This window comes from Vombatus ursinus, unplaced genomic scaffold (assembly GCF_900497805.2).
Source record: "Vombatus ursinus unplaced genomic scaffold, bare-nosed wombat genome assembly UNPS02014775.1, whole genome shotgun sequence".
Classification (NCBI taxonomy): domain Eukaryota; kingdom Metazoa; phylum Chordata; class Mammalia; order Diprotodontia; family Vombatidae; genus Vombatus; species Vombatus ursinus.
Window position 1 is genome coordinate 4569476 of NW_020954553.1, and position 8635 is coordinate 4578110.

An 8635-nucleotide genomic window follows, 5' to 3' on the forward strand; every position below is an offset into this window, starting at 1 on the left:
AGAGAGAGAGAGAGAGAGAGAGAGAGAGAGAGAGAGAGAGAGAGAGAGAAAAGAGAGACAAGTTGAGTATGATATCTAGTTTGTTGGCATGACTGACTGGGAGGAGAGTAATGCCCTTGACAGAAGTAGGAAAATTTGAAAGAGGGGAGGGTTTGGGAGCAAAGATAATGAGATTGGTTTCAGACATATTGAGTTTGAGGTGTCTGTGGGACATCCAATGTGAAATGTCTGATAGGCAATTGGAGATGTGACATTGGTAGTGAGGAGAGAGGTTAGGGATGGATTGATACATCTGAGAATCTTTTCCATAGAGATGATAATTGATGATCAAGTAAAATAGTATAGAGGAAGAAGAGAAGATGTCCAAGGACAGTCTTGGCATGGGGGACTCCCATGGTTAGTGGACATCGCTTGGATGAAGATCCAGCAAAAGAGACTGAGAAGGAGTGCTCAGATAAGTAGGAGAATTAGAAGAGAGAAGTGTCCTGAAAACCTGAAGAGAAGAGTGTAGTATGGGGGTAATGAACATTATCAGAGGCCGAAGAGAGGACAAGAAGGATGAGGATTGAGAAAAGGTCACTAGATTTGCGATAAGAGATCATTAGTAACTTTGGAGCAGTTTCAGTAGAATGACGAGGTCAGAAGCCAGACTGCAGAGAGTTAAAAGGAAGTGGAGACAGTCTACACCAATTGTAGACAGTCTCCTTAAGGCATTTAGCCAGGAAAGAGAAGAGATATGTAGGATTTTTAGCTAGCAGGGATGGGTGAATCAAGTGAGGGTTTTTTGAGGATGGGGGAAGACAGGAGTATGTTTATAGGCACCAGGGAAACAGCTATTAGACAGGGAGAGGTGAGAGTGTGGGGGTGATAAAAGGGGAAATCTCCTGAAGAAAATGTGATCTAAAAGAATAACTTGTGTTCATATGTTGGTTTTCCATGGCAAAGAGAAGCATTATCTTTTTTTTTTTTTTTTGTGAGACAGGGGTGAATGAGGACATGGTGGCATATGGCATTTGAGAGATGTGAGATGAGGAAGGGAGAAGATAGAGCTTTTAGAAATTGGTCTCAATTTTTCCAGCGAAATATGAAACCAAGTTCTCAGCTGAGAGGGTCAGTGAGGGTCAGGACAGTGGTGATGGCTTGGGAGAGAACTGAGAGGTAGAGGGATTGGAGGTCATGGATGGGTGGAGGGACTGGTGAAGATGGAAAATAGGTTTGGGTGTTTCAAAACAAGGGAGTGGTGTAATAACAAGAGGTTGTGATCAGATAACAGAATTTCTGAGTTTATGAACATGAAAGTGGAGCACTCATGGGTGATGGTAAGATCAAGAGCAAGGGAATATGTTAATCATTGAGGAATGAGTTCGGGTAGGTTATCGTCATCCCTTGGGGGCCAGGAATGGAGGTGGGGCAAGTTAGTAGTGGAGAGTAAGTAAGTCGGGACTTTCTCTTGGTGTAAAAATTTGGCCTTGGAATAGAGTTGTCACAGGTGTCAACCATTACTGAAAAATTAGGCTTCATGTACATGTTGATTTCTCTCTAAGCTGGCGGATCATGCATATAGAGATATTCATCGGAGTTCATCGTGAAAACGAGCCCAAAGATGGATAGACAAAGGGGACCTTACATCTTCAGAGTAATTCCATCTCACCCCTCCTTTCCTTCCTTGCTCAGGATGCCTGTGTCAGCCAAAATTACAGTCTCCATCTGTGTTAACCATAATGGAAGGAAGGAATTTTCTTAATAGCATAGATTGTAAATACAATAGGATAAGAGAAATATCAAAGCGTCAACTGAAATTATAGTTCCAGGATGTCTGTGTTTCTCCTATCATTAATATGACATAATGTAACATAACTAACATAACATAACATGTGTCTATAAAATACCAAGAGAAGAAAAATTCCATTATTCAAGGTAGTGTCTGGTTCAAGGTGCCTTGTTCTTGGCAGTCATAAACATAAAGATGCTCCTGGTCAGCTTCATCTGTCCTTGTAGTAGCTGACATAAGAAGGGGCATTTTGGGTTCACTCAGAGAACAAAGCAAACCATGTCTGTTATGCCAGAGCATACAAAGCTAAAATTAGGGTAGGTTAAGCTCAGAGTGGGCCAAAAATGTCTTTCTCCTGATTAGCCAATCCAGGTTTTAGGCCTTTCTCAGGTCTTGGGGGGGGCCTCAAAATGATCTCAAAGGATCCTTATTTCCTCCTTTTGGTCAAAGGTATGCTGAAAGCACCACCTGCAGATGAAGGAAGGCATGGGGAAAACTTCACTCTTTCTAGCGGAGTGGGAAGAGATGTCCACTTGGAGCAGGCATCTTCAGAAGATCCAGGAGTCCACACCCACAACCTGGCAGCTGGGAGAGTAATCAGAAAGACCCGATGGGGGCTCTTAGAAGACATATGGGTTGACAATTGAGAGAAAACAGCATAATATAGGTCCTTGGTAAAAGGCACATAGAGATGATTCAGTTTCCCAGTCACACAGGCTAGGTTCAAACAATACAATAAAGTTTTCTCACAATTTCCCAAATTGCATAATTACATTAAGTCAGGTACAGATTGAACTACTTAGAGGACTCACAATAGACTAGTCTTGAGAAGAGAGATTTACATGTCACCAAGATAACCAAGAAAACTTAAACATAAATCATACAAAGCAATACAGTTATTATCACCACTAACTAACATTGCCTCCTTGTATCCCAGTAACCCATTCTCAATGTTTATTTAAGCAGCACCTTTTGAGTCCCAGGTGTCTCATGCAGTTCTCTGGTCCCTAGATAGCCTTTCTTGGACAATAGGTTTTATTCTCAGGACAGTTCCAAAAGGAAGTTCTGCTTCTCTAGTTCAGATCTAGAAGTTTCTAGATACTTCTGACTTATTATAAATTAGAACAATCACTTAAATTTGGTTCTCCAATTTTGAAACTTCAGAAAATTTTAGTTTATATTTCTTTTGCTATTTCTGTCCTTACCTAAATCCTGTACCTGGTATAAGAATCTTTTAAAATTTGAGGGTCCAAACATAAAATGAGCTCTTCTGTCTTTTAAAATTATCAGACAGATATTTTAATAACAGAAAAATAATTTCAATTACTTTGACCATTACCCCATAAAATTTGTGTGTAAAAATTCAATTTTGAAAACTTATTATCAAAATATGCTTAAAGTCTGAATTTCTGTGAGAGATAAATTTTGGAAGCCAATAATATACATCTGTATATAATTCTTAGAGGAAACAGTCTAATCCTGTTGCTTTTCTCAAAATTTGATATTCTGTTTAATTAGATGTCTATCACATTATATCTTTGTCTTATTGCTTTGTCTAATCATTTCCTTCTTAGGAGGATGTTATCTCTATATTATTATTGGGTGACAAACGCAAGTTAAAATCATAAGCTATTCATTCTTGCATCTTATTACAGTGACTCAGAGATGTTCCAGTATCTATCTATTATTTAATTGATTTAGTACTATACTTAGCTCTGTTTGATTCCAGACCTGAGTCATATCTGATGGCTAATCTTGTAGTCACTAGATGTTAAAAGCAGGGCTCAGGATTAATCAAGTGGGGAATTTTCCTTTTCAGGAAGGAAATAACAGTTGGGAAGTAGAGTTAGAAGGATCCTGCCTAGGACGTGTCTGTGGTTGTCCTCAAAACTTTTCCCAGGCACAGACATCCACCTTTAGCAGTTCTCAGCAAGAAGCATGTGCCATTCTACTGTTGTCTTCGTGACAATTCAGACAATTATCCTGGTAATCAAAGCTCAAAACAATAGTAAATTACAGTTCCATAAGGTCTTGAATAGTAAATTCCTATAATCAGAGCTTCAGATGAGTTCAGCTCTAAAGAATCACACATAAAAGTATTACTGCTCTCAGAATCCTTTTGAACAATGGGAGCATCTTAATATGAGTCTTAAGCAGTTTGTATACATTTCTGCACATGTTCTAAATCCAGATTAAATAACAGACTTAAGTAAAATCAGATTTCCCATTAAGATAACACAAAAGAACTCATAAATTACTACTCTTTATTAACATAACTGTCTGTACTGAAATCCTATTTCTTAAACAAAAACAAAGAGGCTCCTGACTTTAACCTCCTAACTTGAAAGATTTATACCCTTGTTTCACAAGCTTGTTTATCCTTCTTTGACTGTCATCACTCTGAAAACATGAAATACTTCAGGAATTGAATCTTATACAAATGATAAGTTCAAACACTAATTTAACTCTTGCTTAGGCCGGGAAATAACTATAAATTCAGATAAAAACAGCTAGGTCTTTTCTACTTTACAACTCATTACAGTAATTTAACAATAAATTATTTTGCAATTGAAAATTTAGTAGGCCTTCTAAAAATCACACAAGAAATTTTTACGAAACATTTCTTTCTGAAAATATTTCCCCTTCTTAAAAACAGTTTGAAATTTATTCTGATGTAAAAAGGAATAATCACTAAACTTTTAGTTGGAAACTTCTAAAATGATAGATATCTCTCTCTTATACCTTTGAGCAAAAATAAACCTTTAAAATTGAAATTCATTAAAACTAAGTTGGTGTAAAATGTCCTTAAGTAACATAAAAAAATTCCCAAAGTATTATAACAAACTAAATTCCTAACTATCACAGAATTCTTAGTAAAAAAAAAAAAGTGTTGTAATGAGGAAGAAATTCAGTTTTTATAAGCCAAGAAGAACATACCCAATTAAATTAGCCTTATCACAATAATAAAGTTTACCAGGCCTTTAAAAACTTACTCAGTATCTTTTCTTTCTTTTGTCTTTAAATATATCACTAGAAATTAAGAAAGGAATTATATTCTGGAACCTTACATAGATAGTGAATGTGGTAGTCCACAAACCTTCAAATTAACATATATATATATATATATATACATACATATATATATATATATACATATATGAAGATATATATCCTTAGATGAAGTAGGCTTGAAAATCACACCCTTATTTTATGCAAGGATTCTCAGTTATTCAGTAGGAACTCCATAACACAAAAAACTCTTGCACAGAGTTGATAAGAAATTTAGGTGAAGCTTCCTCTTAAATATAGACAAACTTGGAAGTTTATTCTAGCCCATTCATTCTCCCTTATTCTTTTTTTGGGGGGTGGGGTAAAATTCTTAATCTAACATCTATATCATAAGAGGAAGTGCTTTTTCGACAACATAGCTGATAGAATTGTTTACCAAATTACACAATTTAGAAATGTAGCAATATCCTAAACAATATTATGTATTTAAAACTTGAAACAATGCATTATTAATTTAGGTGAATGCATTTCCAAATCACTTTGCACAGAGGATCATTCATCTCATCATTAATATGTTGAAACTACAATTTTAAACCACCCTATAAATTTTCATAACAGCCAAGACTTTCAAATGAAAAATCTGCTATCATAGTAAATATCGTTATTATTATCTTTGCCTGTTTATAACTAAATATACCTCATTAACTATTTAACAGTTTTCATATTATCTAATTTTATCATATATTCATATGCAACAAATCCAGATTAAAAAGTGCTTTGTCTAGCACCATTTCTGCCTCACAATGGTCTCCCAAATTTTATGATATGAGAATTTTAGAAATACAATACAATTTAGAAATACAATAATAGAAAAACAATAAACTTCAGATGACATCAATTGCATTTCCAGATGATCACATATAGAAATTATTGATCTTATTGCTTTTGGTATTTTAAAAGCACTTCAAAGTCAACAGGTAGGGAACAATTACATTAAATCAGAGAGCTAATAATAATTTCGTGTCTAGCATATGCTAATCATTGTGTTAAGCACTTTACAATCATTCTATCATCTTGATCCCACAACAACCGTTATTATTTTTCCCTTTACAAATCAGGAAACGGGGCAAATAGAGATAAAATAGCTTGCTCTAAATTACAAGGCTGATACATTTCTGCAACTGGAACAGAGAAAAATGGGCTTACCAAGAGCAGAAGCTGGCTGGCTTCTCTGCCTCATACTGTCATGCCAGGTATTGCCTAGGGGCTGGAGTGGCTAATGCCAGGGCCTTCCCAATAGTGATAATTCTTGGTGGCAAGGCTCAGAGAATGCTCACCATGGGCCTGACCCATCCCCTCCTTTCTCCAGATTCCCTACAATTCTATAACATTCTCTTCTCTTAATCTGATCTGGAATGAGGGAGGTTTATAAACCCATGGGACTGTTATAATCCCTGTACTGAGATACACTCTTAACTCCGGGGAATGGGAAATGCTGAGTGATCAGGAATATGAGGTATTCCAGAGGGGGGTGAATTCCTGGAATTATCCCAAAAGTCTCAAGAGTTTTCTCCTGTAATCCCAAAATGATCAATTTCCAAACTCCTTAACGATTAATCTCAAAACCTCTGGAATTTGCTAAGAAGTTTTTTAGCTGTATCTAACTTTTCACTGTAGTTCCAGTCTGGCCAGAGCTGGAATCCCAAAGCAGAACACTTTCAAGGAGGGACAGAGTGAAAGAGAGAGAAAATAGGATAAATGGGGTGGAGGGGAATAGGATGGAGGGAAATGCAGTTAGCAATAGTAACTGTAAAAAACACTTTGAAGCAAGTTTCTCTGATGAAGGCCCATTTTTCAAACATATAGAAAACTGAGTCAAATTTATAAAAGTAAGATACATTCTCCAATTGATAAATGATCAAAAGATATGATCCTTTTTAGATGAAGTAATCAAAGCTTTCTGTAGCCATATGAAAACATACTCTAACTCACTGTTGATTGGAGAAATGCAAATTAAAACAATTCTAAGATACTACTTTATACCTATTGGATTGGCTAATGGGACAGAAAAGGTAAATGGCAAATCTTGGAGGGAATGTGGGAAAAATGAGACATTAATGCATTGTTGATGGAGTTGTGAACTGATTCAACCATTCTATAGAGCAATTTGGAACTATGCCCAAAGGACTATAAAACCACGCACACCCTTTGACCTAGCAATACCATTACTAGGTCTGTATCCCAAAAGAGATTAAAAAAAATGAAAAGGAAAAGGACCAGTACATACAAAGGTATTTATAGCAACTCTTTTCTGGTGTCAAAAAATTCGAAATTGAGGGGATGTCCATCAATTGGGGAATGGCTGAACAAATTGTGGTATGTGATTATGATAGAATACTATTATACTATAAGAAATGATGAGCAGGATGCTCTCAGAAAAACCTGGAAAGAATTGCATGGGCTGAAGCAAAGTGAAATGTACTGGGTACAAAGTAACAGCAATATTTGATCATCTGTGGATGACTAAGCTATTGTCTGCAGTACAATGATCTAAGACAACTCTGTAGGACTTTTGATGAAAAATGCTGTCCAACCCCAGAGAAAGAACTGATGGTGTGTGAAGTATACTTTTGATTGAAGCATACTTTTTCAACTTTATTTTTCTTTATTTTTTTGTCTATGTTTTCTTTCACAATATGACTATTACTGAAAAGTTTTGCATGACAGCACATGTATAACCTATTATAACTAATTGCTTGCCTTTTCAGTGTGAGTGGGGTGGGGAGGAAGGAAGGGAAAAAATTGGAACTCAAAGTTTTAAAAATGAATATTAAAAATCGTTTTTACATGTAAGTGGGGAAAATTAAAATGCTAACTAAATAAACAAAGCAAAACAAAACAAATATACAGTAAATTCAACACTTTAGTTTCAAAGCTAATTGTCTGTTTCCTTCTGAAAGTCTGTTTCCTTCTGTACATTTCCAAATGTTCCAATAACTCGCATCTCTCTTTTTTTAATCAACACTATTGCTAGATCCTCTTTTTTTATTGAATCCCCCCAAACTTAAAGGAAAACCCTCCCTTGTAAAAGTATAGTCATATGAAACAAATCTGTACATTGCCCGAGTCTGTCACCTCTCTGTGAGGAGGTAGATAACATAATTTACCTAGAGTCCTCTGTAATCTTGGTTGGTCATCACAATGATCACAGTTCTTAAGTATTGCAAAGTTGATTTTCTTTACAATTGTTGTTATTGTATAAATTATACTTGTTCTCACTTCACTCCGCATTAATTCAGAGAACCTTCTAAGGTTTCTCTGAATCCATCCCTTTTGTCATCTCTTATGGTATAATATTCCATCACATTCACACACTGTAATTTGTTCAGTCATTCCTCAAGTGATAGGCACCCTCTTAGTTTCCAGTTCTTTGCTAAAATAAAAAGTGTTGCCATGAATATTTTTGCACACATTGGTCTTTCCCCTTTTTATTTTATCTCTTTGGGGTTAACAATCCAATAGTGTTCTGACTGGCTTAAAGGCTATGCACATTTGTGATTTGAGGGTGCAGTTTCAAATTATTTTTCTAGAATGTTTGGAATTATATCTCTACCAATGGTGTATGAGTGAATCTGTCCTCCAACACCATTCTGATAATAATTATTTTCCTTTTTTTTTTTTTTGACAGTGTCAAAGGTGGAATCTTAGGGTTATTTTATGTTACACCTCTTAGTAATTTGAAACTTTTTTTAAGGGGATGAGACTAGGTCTCTCCATTTTGTCCAGGCTTGCCCAGGCCAGTTATAGATCCAATCCCATTGCTGACCATCATGAAATTTTTATTCTATCTCTGAC